The following is a 15,149-nucleotide window of genomic DNA, read 5'->3' as shown; positions in this document are numbered from 1 at the left end:
CAGCCAAGGCTTTGTCAAGCTCGGACTTAAAAAACTCTAGGGATGGAGACTCCACTACTTCCCTAGGGAACCCATTCTAGTGCTTCACTACCCCCCTAGTGAAATAGTTTTTCCTAATATCCATCCTAGCCCTCCCCCACTGTAACTTGAGACCATTGCTCCTTGTTCGATCAGATGAGTTGATCACAATGGCCCCTTCTGGCCTTGGAATCTGAGTTCTGACTGGGGCATAATAAATCTGAAGGGAATGTGAGAACACACAATCTAGCTGCATAGTTTTGGTTTACAAACTGTGCACCCATTGAACTGCTCAGTGGGGATAATATTTAATTATGAAAAAAATGCTCAGAAAGGTCAACATGTTTAAAAGGCTTTGCAATAAACTGAGATGAAGCTCATTTATATTGCTTAGGAAAGAAGCACGAGTCTTCCTTTTGGACTGTAACTCAGAAAGAGGCTGCCATTTCACACTGAAATCGAGCCAAAATTTCTAGGCTTTCGTGGGATAATATGAATGTACTATTGAAGCCACATAAGAGTAATTAAGTATTCTGGGGGCATATTTTTTATATTTATTCTTGGAATATTTTACCTCTTCTACCTTAGGTACTTACCCTATTTTCTCCCTCTCTGGTATTACTTCAGGGTCCGTAACACAGGAGAGGCATTTAGAGACTGCATGCCCTGCAGGGAACAAAACAAATGTTATTGAATCATACATAGAAGTGCACCCTACAGGTGAGAGTTTTGTTTATTTTTTTCCCCAAAAGGAACAAACAGGAGTTAGGTACCTTGTTCCCTTTTTTGACTTTGAAAATCTCTCTCTAAGCTTATGTCTAGGCTACACCCCTCTGCCTGCAGAGGGATACAGATTAGGCAGGTCAAATTTGCTAATGAAGCGGGTATTTAAATATCCTGTGCTTCATTAGCATAAACATGGCTGCCGCTTTTTTTCAGCACGGAGCATTGTTGGAGAAAAGTAGCAGTCTAGAGGCTGATCTTTCGCTAAAGAAAACCTTTTCCGATAGATCCCTTTTGCTTCGTAAAATGAAGTATACAGGATCTATCGGAAAAGGCTTTCTTTAGCGAAAAATCAGCCTCTAGACTGCCGCTTTTCTCTTATAAAGGTCCGTGCCGAAAAAAAGTGGCAGCCATGTTTATGCTAATGAAGAATGGGATATTTAAACCCCCACTTCATTAGCAATTTTGACCTGCCTAATCTGCATCCCTCTGCTGGCAGAGGGATGCAGTCTAGATATACCCTATCACATACACTTTCTCTACAACTCTTTGTAATGTATAAAAACTTGACATAGTGCCCATGTAAATAAAATGAACAAACCCTTTCAAAATGGTAGGAAATGGTGAATTTAAGGGTGTGCAATTTATCAATGGCAAGCTACTATCCATATGATGACATAATATGCTTGCTTCTAGGAGATCGGCATGTGATGTCAACCGGTGTGGTAGGGCAAGAAGGCTGACCTAGTACCTAGATTGGACCAGGACACGGGAAACCTGGATTTAGTTCCTGGCTCAGTTGGTTTTCTCAGCTGATGTTGAGCAAGTCGCTTTGTCCTGTGCTGTAAAACGGGGATGATACTTTGTCGGGAGTATAAAACCCATTAATGAATAAAATACATACAGCCCATATGGAAATAAGGGCCATATAGGTATTTACAGAAATATGGGGCATTGCCATGTCATGACTCACAGCCTAATTCTAAGAAACATGCCTCGTGCTCATTCTGACAGGTTGCTAAATGGAAATTTCAAAGCACATGTCATGAAGAACTTTCCCCAGACTTGTTTTAGCACATCTCCTCATGCCCTCATAAATATTTGCAATTAAGTATATTCTTTCTATGTTCTAAATTAGAATACAATTTACATAGAAAATAGTTTGGGGCCTAATTATGGTATTATTTATAACGATACAGACTCAGGGATGCAATACAGGCATGATATTAAATGTCTTATTATATGATGAAGCTTATTTTCCCTCTGCTAGCTTATATGCTTTTATCATCAACTCCTTTGCTGCATGGGAGATTAATTTATTTGTAACACATAATTTAACATAATCTAGAGTGGAAAGTGCCTATTTTTTCTTTAGTTTTCTGGCTCATTTTTCTTTATTCTGCAGTTAGAACACATTCTCGGTTTGAAAGAAAGAATTATTTTTGGTGTTTGGAAACTATGGAATGACTTTTATACGAACCTTCAACTCTACTTTAATAAAATAATTCTTCATTTCTGACACCAGATGCAAAAGGTTGTAAGAAAAGTCCTGCTGTTTTATGGGCCAAATTCTCTGCTGGTTTAATTACATTGAAAGCACTGGATTTACACTAGCAGAGAGTTTTTCCCTGCATATTTAAGTATTTGACATTATTTAGAGTGGTATCAAACATGGCTATTAATTAACACAAAGTAGTTTTGAGTTCCATTTTCTCTCTATTAGAATGAGTATGTAGATAAGGGTGTTTTTTAATGCCATAATTGAAAATCAATTATAAGAGGCAACAATTACAGGTTGGATCCAGATGGTCAGATCTGTGGTGGTTCTTTGCATTCATTTCATGGGAGTAATGGGACTTTTGCTGGTTGTCTTTACCTTGTTGTGAACCATCCCAGTGTATCTGTGTGAAGTCATCATTATGGGTGCTCCCAAACACTGTTGGTGAGAATTCTAACATTCTCTTTAATGTTCCTAAATGAGAGATACCCATTGCACTGAAGAGAAAAACTTCCATATCTATCAGGAATAGAAAACATTCACTTTTGAGTGCAGATGCTTAAGTCATTGACATTAAGCCCTTTCTGTTGTCTACAAGTCATTCAGTAACCAGTCCTCCCTTCAACAAGTATGTATGTTCCTCAGAAACATTTGATAGTGTGTGAACCAATTCCAGGTGATAGTACTGAAAAAATGGTCACTTTAAGAATTCATTATTCATGGTGTGTGATTGGCCAGCCTAAGTTGCATGCTATTGATTGTTGTCCAGTCAAGGAGTAGAAACCTCTTAAAACAAAGTGATGTACAGTATATAATGCATTCCTGGTGTGATGTTTTGATAAATGTTATTTCATCCCACCTGACTGAATATATTGCCACAATAGCCTCTTCACAGTCTCATTCTTCAGTTTTCACAAGCAAAGTGACAAAATGGAATGGAGGAATGAACCCAGAGGCCTCCTTCAGGTCAGCATAGAAAGTCTTAGGTAGTTTACTAACCTAAAACATTTTGTTATGTCTATATCTATTTGTGCCACCTTCATTTTGATTGGGTAAATGAGAGGAGGAGCACATAGCCTAACAGCAGTTCTTTGTATATATTATGTGTCAACAGATGCACAATTTTCAGGCATAGTTTACAACTACAATACAGATTCAGCTACAATGCACTAAGATAAGAGCTCTGGGCTTTACCAATACATTTTTCAGAACAAGTGCTCCAAGACCTAATGGTGACCTATCATAACATGGTAAAATTTTAACAAAACCATACCCTAATGAACACTTCATTGAAGTTGCATTTTAACAGCTTAATTAAGGAGAACATGTGCTTTCAGCTTTGAAAGGATGTCTTCAATTAATGCTCTCAGCAGCATTCCACAGCTTTAGGAGAGTGGAGAAATGGCTGGGGTAGGGAAGGAGATCTGGGAAAATCAAGTTAGCTAGCAAATGAGCTTAAAAACAAGGAAGGGAGGTTAAAGTCTTGTGTCACTGAATACCAGAGGATACCAGGTGAGGTTTTTTTTTTATTGCTGGTAACTCTCAAAATAACTTTTTAAAAATGTAACCTGACACTGATTTAAATCCTTGTTATAAAAGAAAAGCAACAGCCAAGAAAAAGTAATGTGTTCTGTCAGTCTTTTGAAGGCGTGTATTGATGAAATTCTTCCCCCTTCTGCTACAGAAAAAACATTTTGTAAAATACAGTAAAACATGTGTCAAACACATTTTAAACTCTGTCACTGCTGTCAAAAAGCAGAGGACAACATTCATTAAAGAATTCAGTGCTTTAAGGAGCATAAATACCTAATGCAGATTAATAGTCTCTTGGAATTATAAGCACATAAGGGAGAAAAGGAATCTTATTTCTCAATTCATTTCCAATGGAGAAGCCATCTTCTGCTACCAAATGGCCTCATGGATTTATACTCAAGCAATAAAGACCCTTGGTCAGTATGATGTGAAGCTTATTATTCAAAGAAAGACATATATGCCCATACATTTTAATGTTAATATCAAATCAAATTTATATTAAAATATAAGATCGCTTGCAACTTACAATTGTACAAAAAAGGGCAAATTTGAGTAAGTGGTGGGGTAGGAAGAGGTACTTCCTACTGAAAAAAAATCAATGAAAAACAGACGATTAATCAGTGGGACTCCTTTTAACATGGCAACAATGAAAAACATATGAATTTAATAGCTACCTGTCAGAAACTATTTGGCAGCAATAGTTTTTCCCCTACTGCTTTTATGGACATTAGAAAAATCTGGCATTATCTGTATGAAACATGCCCTCCACCCCACTAGCAGATGTTTCTTATGCTCAAAAAGGGATAATTTGACTACTCACTGAATGAAGTATCCATATTTAAGCTGAGGTAGAAGTGACACTTTAAAGAGAAAGAGGACCTTGGTGGGGTGTAGGGAGACCAGTCCTGAGGAAGGATCCTAGGAGACCAAAGACCTTGTCTACACTTAGCAGAAGATCAGCACTGAGGGGATCAATATTCTGAAGGTGGATTTAGCGGTCTAGTGTCAACTGCTAATGGTGCCCTTGTCGATTCCGGTACTCCACCAAATCGAGAAGAGTAAGGCAAGTTGATGGGAGAGTTTCTCCTGTCGATCTCCCACACCTCCCATGGAGATGACATGGTAACTCAGACTACAACTCCAGCTGTGCTATTTGCCTAGGTGGAGTTGCATACCTTAGTTCGACATTGCCCTCTAGTGTAGACCTGGCCTTAGTATAGGGACAAGGCTTGACAAAAACTCTTATCCTGTTCTTAATTTCTTTGTTAATAAATACCATGCCCCAGGAAACATGGAGACTTTTTATATAACCTTAAATAGTGTGATGGAATTCCTCTTAGTCCAGCCTTAGCACCTGCTTGCACATCACTAAAACGTATGACTGTTCTGTGCTCATGTCATAAGCTCTTATGGAACCAACAAATAACTTAAAAATATTTACAATTAAAGAATTTCAGCCTAACATGAAAAAGGCCTCTGCAAACAACATATGTTTTACCAAATTGGTCTAACCTTTTGGAAGTGATTGACTGGTGGTTTTGACAAAATACAGCCTTTTTTTGTTTGCAAGTTTATTTTTATCTGCAGTATGTTGGCCTGCTGACACAAAATAATTGGAGCAGGTAGGGAAAGAAACATTTAATGAGGAGTCTCTACGTAACTTTTCCCCAATATTGTCAATTTTGGGGTTTGTTTGTTTGTTGTGTGCATTTATGATGCTGAAAAGACCATAAAAATCACTCTTGAAATTTACGTTGCACAGATCTTACCCTTTTTCTTAAGAGGCCAATCTTCCGTTGCAACTGACATTTGCGAATTGTAAAATTGAACGTCATAACTTTGAGTGAAAACTGGTTTAATTAGGAAGTCTCAACTTCAATCTGTTTACTTACGAGCCCACTGAAGCCAGAGGGACTTGGAAGCTTTGCCGTTTACTTCTGTGAGATTCCAATAGGTTCCCTGAACTCTACCAGCAGTTGATTTAAAAGAAAGTTCTCTATCAAGGAAGAGGTAAAGCATGGTGCTCATCAGAAATGAGAAAATAAATTCACCAGCCACCACCACCCCCAAAAAATCTGGGCATTTTCTCTGAAGAGGTTGGTTAATTACTTGCACCAGAAATGAGGGTTACATGGATCAGGTTCTTGGACCAAGGGAGGAAGTAAATGGCAGACATGTAACACTGAGGTGGATGCCAGGACTTCAGGTCCTTCGCCTTGTTATTCTGCTTTCATTCTTCTCTTTACTTTAATAGCTGGGCCCTTTGTGAGAAGAAAAGTGGGTAGATGCTGCCTGCTAAGACCAGTCATCAATGGCTGATACTTTCTTTCCTGCCAATCTTGCAAAAGACGACAGCCTCTCTCCTGCCTGTAGCACTAGGATTTGTCTTCCAGGGCGATGCTTGGGAAACCTCATGTGCCCATCAACTCCTCAGCTAGTTCTAAGAAAGGTTCACAGGAGTACAAATCCCACTCTCTGGAAGCAATGGGTATAAAAAGGAGGTGATCTAAAGCTCTCCAGAGTGTGGCCCAACATCCACTGTTCAATATTTTTATCAACAATCAAGCAGTAAATATAAAATTGCTACTGATAAAAACTCACATGGCACAAATTGGCAGAGGCGTAGATAATGAGAATGGCACACCTACAGCATTCTCTGGATCATTTTGTAAGCTAGGCCCATTCAAACAAAATTCATTTTAATGTAGTCAAGTGCAAGGTTATACATCTAGGTACACCAAATGTAGGCTATAGCTACATTCTCTCTCTGATAGCTATCAGAGAGAACACGTCACTTGTTGTGACTAAGGGATAATACAACACCATTGGGAGCTGCAAAGGAACTGTTATTAGAACTTGGTCTTCTGTAAATGTACATGAGTGACACAGTCAGTGTGGACCACCAGGACCAGAACCAGGACCATAAGCTATGCTTACCTTTACCTCTCCCACAACTACAAGCAGATTGGGCTCTTAGGGTATGTCTAGACTACATGGCTCCGTCGACGGAGCCAAGTAAACTAGTTTACCCGGCATAGGCAAAGAAGTGGTGATTTAAATAATCCCCACTTCATTAAAATAAACATGGCTGCCATGCTGTACTGACGATCAGCTCATCTGGCACAGCGCGGTAGTCTAGATGTGGATCAGTCGTCTGGGGAAGCCTTTGCTGACCGATCCCCTACGCCTTGTGAAACGAGGTTTACAGGGATTTTTGTATAGTGTGTCTTAAATCCTTTTAAGACACACTATACAAAATAACACATTATCCTGCTGTCATTGGAGCAGAGGTGGGCAAGATGCGGCCCACAGGCTGGATCCAGCCTGCCAAGCTGTTTGATCCAGCTCGCAGCCTGCCCTGATGTTCCCCCGCCCCCAGGCTCTCTTCCTCCATCTGGGCACACAGTGTCTAGAGGGAGCCACCAGCCATTTTAAACAGTGAATGACTTCACACTCTCTCCCACCCCCAGGCCCAGATTGGCCTCAAGCCGGGGGGGGGGGGAGTGTATGAAGTCTCCTTCCCACACCGGGGGCACAGGGTGCCTAGTGGCAACCACCAACTGTTCAAAAATGGCAGGCGGTTACCCGCTAGGCACTGCATGCTCCTGGCAAGGCAGGGGTGGGAGGCAGGAGACTTTGTGTGCTCCTCTACCTCAAGGCCTCAGTTGGGGGCTGGTGAGTGCATGACATCTATTCCCCACCAGGAGCATGTGGCACCTAAAGGCAACCACTCCTTTCCACCTAGGACTCCACCCCTTCTGCATGAGGCCTCTTCCCTCTGAGGCTCCTCCCCTTCCAAGGCAGAGCTGGCCCGCAGCTGCCTTTGTGAAGTGCCCCACCTCTTACAAAAATGATTGCCCATGTCTGTACTCAACACTATCAGCCCCGGCCTCCTAGTTCACTCATTGTAATTACAAGTTTTGCCTCTAGAAGGACTGTGCCATTTTCCTCTCTGTCCTCACCAGTAACACAGCTCTGATCAGTAGTGACTGACAGTTGCTAGCTTGTCATATATTCTGGTTGATGCTCACCACAAAGGGTGAGGGTGAACTACAATGAACATGTAACCTTTATAGTGCTAGAAATGTAGCTGTATTAGTCTGGTGCAGCTGAAACAAAAAACAGGACTATGTAGCACTTTAAAGACTAACAAGATGGTTTAATAGGTGATGAGCTTTCGTGGGCCAGACCCACTTCCTCAGATCCAATAGTGGAAGAAAATATATATGGTTGTGACAATTTTCTTCCACTATTGGATCTGAGGAAGTGGGTCTGGCCCACGAAAGCTCATTACCTATTAAACCATCTTGTTAGTCTTTAAAGTGCTATATAGTCCTGTTTTTTGTTTCATGTAACCTTTATGAGAGCCTAATATTCCCCGCAGTATGTATCTTGTTGAATGTACTGAAGCCTTCTTTACTTGCAATCTCTGCTGTGAACTGAAAATACTAGATTTGATTGCTCATTGCAGTGGAAGAGGATTTGCCTGTCCGTTTTATGAGCCTAAAGCAACTGCAAAAAATTGGTTCACTCAGTACTATCACTCTCCCTGTGCCTTTTCCCAGACCATCCCTTACAAAATGACTTTTCTGAGCTTCTCTGCAAGGCCAGTGTCTCTTACCCATTCAGCTCTCTTCTGAAGGCCACATCTTCTCCCACAACTGCAAGCAGCAAGTCAACAAAAATATTCAGTTTTTTTCTCTATCATCAAGAGAAAAGGAGTGGTGAGGGGACTGGGGAGAGACCACACTTCACCACACTGTGTGCCTGACTTTATTGAGTCACCTAAGATCTTATTGTTGTAATGCCCACCCTTCCTTCTCTAGCACATCATAGTGTCTTCTCTCCCTTCATTCTATCATTGCCCAGAATTAGACCTTGTTCCTGCAATCATGGGTGGGCACCTGCACTCATGTGGCGCTTCATTCACTTCAGTCAGAATTTGCATAGGTGTAAGTCTGTCTCTATTGATTTGATTGTACCATCAGGGCCTGAGACTGGAGATCTTTGGGGCAGCAGGAGCTATGTCCTCTTATGTATTGTGAAATGCGTTGCCTGCTATTGGGTGTTTTGAATAATAAACAATATTTTACCTTGACTTCCCTTCCCCTCCGCCATTTTGACTTGTTTCTTGCATTTTAAAACTCCAGAGGGCAGATGCTAGATTTACACAGCTCCATAGATCAGCCAGGATCTGCCCCTGGGATATTTATAATTCTAATTTCTGGAATTCACTAGGGTTGTGCTGCCAGGCTCTACTCAGATTTATTTTAGTTCACCTTTATTCACTCATTACTATGCTAGATGGTATAAATGTATGAAAGGGGTTGTGATTGTAATGACACACTGCATGTTGGCTAATGAATGGGTATGAATAGGTAATCAGGTTATAAATCAAGTCAGGGTTTAGCTTATATCATGAACGATGTCAAGGATGCTTGAGCAGTTAGTCATAGCTGAGACTTATTTGTAACTAATACTTTTTCAAACCCTGGTCATTGTTCTTAGAACACTTGTGGGGGAGAAATTCACACTTTGTGAAGACAGAAGAATATTTTTAGTTTGCTTATGTTGTCTGGCCAAATTCCAGACTCAGTAATTGCATTTGCATTCACCAGATTTCCTTTATAGTTTCAACTGGAGAAAATGTTCTTCATTTCCTCTTCTAAATCCTTCATCTCCCCATCCCCCATGAGAAACTAACAAACTCTTGTAGTATTGCTAATGCAGATTAGCATCTGTAGTTCAGTAGTGAATCATCTTTCTGTCATTTATATACGCATCCCTTTTTGTCATGTGCCCCAAGAAGATGACTCTGTGTGTGTGTGTGTGTGTGTGTGTGTGTGTGTGTGTGTGTGTATTAACTTTCCAAACTTCCAGAATTATATTGGTCAGAGGCCCACACTGGCAAGATTCAGTATTGTAACAGGAGCAGGTTTAAAGTCTTATATCTTAAAACATTCAAGGCTAAAATGTGGAACTTCATAACAGTAGAAATGGATTTTTTTCTTCTTTTCTTTGGAGATGCACACCCCTTGACCCTAACATTAGGAAATCCAAATCTATAATACCTTAAGTCGCTGACATTCTTTCATATATAAAATGCATTTTAAATATTTTATAGTTTTCTAAATTATATTAGTCTAAAAATCTAATATTTTTGAATTATAATTTGTATTTATGGTTTATAATTTATTTTAAGAATAGTTTAAACTGCACAAATATACAGTAATATGATTTTATATACAGAATGATTTCTACCAGGCAACCCCCAGTATCTAATCTTCCCTAATCATAGATCTGCGCATATCAATCATGCTTTTGCTCTCAATGAAAGAAATGTGGTTGTAACTTATGTGACCCTACACAGAGCTGCAAAAAGCACAAGTTAAAAAGCTCACTACTTTGTATCCATAAATAATTTTTTTCCATAAAATTGAAAGAAACAGCCTGTAGTAAATGAATGTCCTTATTTGTTAATTTTACTTTTTCTAGTCAAAATATCTCCAAAGGAAATTAAGATAGAGTAGCATGCCAGGATTCTCACTTATTTTTGTCATCAGCTATATGCCTGCTTACAATTGTTATTGTCAACAGGGTAAAAAAAAATATCTTTGGTATATTTGAATAGATGGCCTTGAGTGTAATTCACTGACTCATGCAGCACAGTCAGACAAGTAAAGCCCTCCAGAGGTGTTTTGGAGGAGAACTAGACATAAGCAATCTAACTCAGCTGATTTTGATTTGCCCCCTGGAAATGTCAGATCTGAAAGTTCATTGACGTTGTTGGCAATAGATGTATGTCTCTGTTAGATTTCATTTGAGCCTGGATGTATGGTACATTTGCTGTTATCCTGGTGCTGTAGGTCTAGGGAAGTCAGACCTTGATTTTTGGAAGGAGTGATATAACTTTGATCAGGCAAATATTCAATGCTGGTATAGAATGGGGGGGAAATGAGAAAGAGAGACTGTGTTTTGTGTTTGGGGGGAAGATTGCTTATGCCTAAAGTGAGAGAGTAAGAGCATATGTTTAAACCTTCTAAAATCCAGGCTGCTAAATGGAGATCTGCAGATCAAAGAACCATGTGAATACATATTTAAAATAAATACTAAGCTGTGGAAGCAGAGGGATTCCCGTGAAGTGAAGAATTTTGGTTAATCTAGGGAAATGGTTCATTCTAACCCTTTTTCAGCACTGGGTTCTAATTCTCTCTACCTCTAGTGAAGAATGATAATCTTAACCATGAAAGCTCTGGAATGCAAGAGCCAAAGGGTTAAAAAAACTAGAAATCCAGCATTTATTTCCTCTCGTCATCTGATGGAAACTTTGTTTTTAAAATATGACTTTTGGTTTAAAAAGGTGTTCACATTCCAAGTACTTAGGACATAACACATACAGAGCCATATACAGGCCATTAGGTATGGATGCCACAGATCTGCAGCCAAACTTAGGCCCCATGTTCATGAAGTTGTACTCTGATCCCATGTGGAAGGCCCCCTATTATCTGCTCAGTTTGGCTGCTTACCAGAGGTTGCCCTGATGGCAACTTCACTTCCACATAAGTAGCAGGGGGCATTCAGGAGAAGTGGTGACCCATTCCACCTCCCAGTGTGGAGAACTAAGTCTCCCTCAGAAACAGTGTCATCATTTAGGAGCGGACATTCAATAAACAAAGAACTCCCCCCCCCCCCGCATCCTGTCTACCAGACAGTCGGGGCAAGGTTCACAGCCACTAACCAGGCAATACACCAGAGCTAATTTTTCTATAGACTCTGAGTGCTTCCTCTTCCATGGATTCTACAGTCTACACCATGAAGTCTTCTCTGTGGTGATTACTGCAACTTTCTGGTGCAGTAGCTACATCTCTCTCTGTGTTGCTTATGCACAGATAAGCCAGAGGGATCCGCAATTATGTAGGGCCATTAGTGGAGATGGGCCTGAGAAGTCCTTAACCATGCAACGTAGATGAGAATTTTTTCTATCACCACAATGGCCTTAGAATTCTCAAGGCTTTTTTAGATCAAGGGTGATGCTCTCCTGTGTGGGAAGGTGGAAGCCCTCTCTGCCTTTCAGGATCTGGGCCACCATATTTGTTATCTTGGACAACTTGTCCTGTAATTGCATAACAAATTGCAATATTGTCCACTCTAGCTCAAGGGTGGGCAAGAGGTGGCTAGTGGGCAGCATCCAGCCCACCAAGCCACCAGATCAAGCCTGCAGCCACCTCGCTGATATCCTTACTACAGAGCAGCTGCAGGCACTTTAAACAGCAGGCTGCTATTTGCTGTGCAGTCTAGGCAGGGAGAGGAAAGCTTTGTGCACTATCCCTGCCTCTAGCAAAATTTTCCAGCTCCCATTGGCCAGTTTTCAGCTGAAAGGAGCTGAGAAATGTTGCTGAAGGCAGGGGCAGTGAATTATGCTTCCTTCCTTCCTCCCTTCTTCTCCACTCACTCCCTGTGCTAGAGCTGAGCCACATGGAGCAGCTGCAGAGCACATAGGCAGGGAGTCTGCAAAGTTGCTGGCTGGGGTCCACCTAGGTAAACTCCTCCCAGCCAGAGCCTGCCTCTGGCACCCCACCGCCTCTCCACAACTACCTACCCCAGGCCACCACCCAAACCCTCTGCATCCCCACATCCATCAGTTCATAACTTCCTCCTAGACCCTGCACTCCCCCGCCCCAGGCCAGAATCCTTTCCTACATTCATATTGCTCCCTGACCCTGCACCCCATTCTCCTACCCTACATCACCAACCAAACCCTCTGCACCCCTTCCCTCAGGTCACAACTCTCTCCAAGACCTTGCACCCCCTCCTACATCCCTTTCCCATGCCAGAATCCTCTCCTGCACCCATAACCCTCACCCCCCACCCCAGACTCTTTACCTCAAGCTGCTGTCCCAGATCATAACCCCCTCCTTCAGCCAAACTCCCTCTCAGACCCCACACTCCCTCCTGCACCCCAGTCCTCTATCCCAAGCTCTCTTTTACACCCCACCTGCCATCCTAGACTGTGCACCGCCTCCACAAAAGTGTGGCCCGTAACCACGTATCAAAATCTTGGAGTGACTCCCCCATTAAAAATTATTGCCCATCCCTCAACTAGCTTGTCATTTTTCAGTATGTTCTGCTATATACTGTTCTAAAAGGAACTTGTTCAACTTTATTAAATTGCAACTGACAAAACTGTCTTGGTGTTATATTGTGATTTTTAGGCCAGTGGTGATCATGTTTAAGTTTAGAACATTTTATCATCTCCTAGTTACCATAATCTTTATGTGTCCCAATCAATGCTAAACTTGCAAGGACTGTAAATGTCTAAAAGTCAGCTCATGCTAGAGAGGGGAAGCAGGAAAATCTTTTTCTTATCTTAAAGTACACGCTTTATGGGTCAAGCTTGTTCATTTCCTTAGTAAAGGATCCGCATTTGATTTTGAGCTACAAAATGTTATCTCCACAGAAAGAAAGTGATATTCACTTTTGAAGGCTTTTCTTAATACAACCTTATCCTCATCTCAGTAGAACCAAGCATTTCCTTTTTACAAATGAGTGGTAGTACCATCTGAACAGAACAAATGCCTCTTTCTGAATATGACAGCATTACTAAGCATGAGAATCATATGAATGCTCTTTCCTGGTTAGAAGAGAATTCATTAATCCAGTTGATGGCTGATCCAAATTACTAAAATACATTCAAGAAAATAAAAATTACTTTCTGATATTTGATGCTAATTGAACATATCTTGGACAGAACAAATGTCTCAAGCCATTTGTAAAGTCCGCATGTTCTAAACTATAAAATAATTGAAATATGTCCTCATCTTGATTGTGGTTTATAGACTATGTAAAACATTGTATGAATGCATTGGATTTATTGTAAATGTTAAAAGAAAGGATTGGTTTTACTGAACATCAAAATTAAATGTCAGTCATAAGAGGTCTGAACATCTCTGAAAAATGTACAAGGTATTTTTAAGGAAATCTTTGTAAAAGCAGTATGTATCCCATTTTGCTTTTTTTCGTATATAAAGATGAAAAGGACATTAGTGTGAGAATGTGTTATACCTGAGGTACATCTAGACTGCATTGCTTTTCTGGGATACTAGAGTTATCCTGGAAAAGCAATGCTGCATCCAAGGAATGTGTCCGCTTTATCGAAAAAAAGATCGAAAAAGTGGTTGTGCTCTTTTGCCATCTGTATAAACCTTGTTCTATGAGGAAGAACACTTTCTTTCAACATTTGGAGCTATGTAAATGAACCAAATTTTGAAAGAGCCTCTTTTGAAAGAAAATTGGGAAAAGATACATAATTTGCGTACTGAAAATTGTGTTTCTTTTTCTGATGTAACATTAGAGTGTAGACCTAGCCCTAGGCTTGCCAGAATTTCATTTTTATAATCTTGAAATGTAGCATTGATTGTTTTTCAACATTCTGTCAAAAATTGTATTAAAATTTTCGAAGTTGTATGCAATTATGGGAGAGGGTGTTGGACAATAATTATTTAATGACAATAGCTGTTGAGATTCAAAAAGTTAAAGCTACCTAAAAGGCACATTGAGATGGCACTCTTAAGTTCTCAAGCAGCATTTTTTAAAAATTTTGCCTATCTGCAATGTCAATTATTCTAACTGGAATACAGGTTGGAAGTCTGTGGTCCAGGACCAGGGAGTTTGCTGGACCAGGGGAGGTCAACGCTCCTCTCTGGGCTCTTGGGGGTCCCCGGAGGCTGGGCTCCGCACTTGCTGTTGGCCCCATGCTGGGGCTCCCGAGGTCAGCCTCCTCGGGCTGGGACTCTCCTGCCGCTGCCGTCCCTGCTGCTGCTGAGGTCCCTGAGGCCAGGGGTTCCCCCAGAGCTGCCACCAGAGCTCCCAGCTGGGGTTGGGGATTCCTCCTGGCCACTGCCAGGGATCCCTAGGGCTGGACTCCTCATCCACCCCAGGATCAGCCCCTCCCAGCCCAGCTGTGGCTGCCCAGCACCTGTGGGACTCCTGGCTTGTGTTCCTTGCTTTTGGGGCTCTCTGGTCCAGAAACTTCCTTCCAGACTATGGAAGTTGCAGAATCAGGGAGTCCTGGATTTGAGAGATTCAACCTGTATTTTTATTGGTTTATGTGTGTGTACAGTGACATGAATATCTACCAATAAAAACCTAATCCTGTCAAGCCTAGTTATACCTATCTGTGTGTAATACCATATGGCTACGTCTACACTGCCAGCTTCTTGCACAAGAACTCTTTTGCGGAAGAGTTCTTGTGCAAAAACTCTTCCAGAAGGGAGCATCTACGCTGGCATGTGCTATTGTGCAAGAGCATCCATGCCAGCGTAGACGCTCTCTTGTGCAAGAAAGCTCTGATGGCCATTTTAACCACAGGGCTTTTTTG

General features: G+C 41.2%; 1 long non-coding RNA gene across 1 annotated transcript in view; it reads left to right on the top strand.

The window, feature by feature from the left end:
• The window catches only part of LOC142823995 (uncharacterized), a 112,614-nt gene that overhangs the window by 28,322 nt on the left and 69,143 nt on the right, over nt 1-15,149 (top strand). Inside the window, exon 2 of the long non-coding RNA XR_012899052.2 lies at nt 646-738. This is a non-coding gene — a long non-coding RNA (uncharacterized LOC142823995). The remainder of the gene's footprint in view (nt 1-645; nt 739-15,149) is intronic.

This window comes from Pelodiscus sinensis, chromosome 1 (assembly GCF_052426305.1).
Source record: "Pelodiscus sinensis isolate ZL-2025 chromosome 1, ASM5242630v1, whole genome shotgun sequence".
NCBI classification, from domain to species: Eukaryota; Metazoa; Chordata; order Testudines; family Trionychidae; genus Pelodiscus; species Pelodiscus sinensis.
Note: the sequence above shows the minus strand (reverse complement) of the source record. Positions and strands in the feature narration are given on the sequence as shown.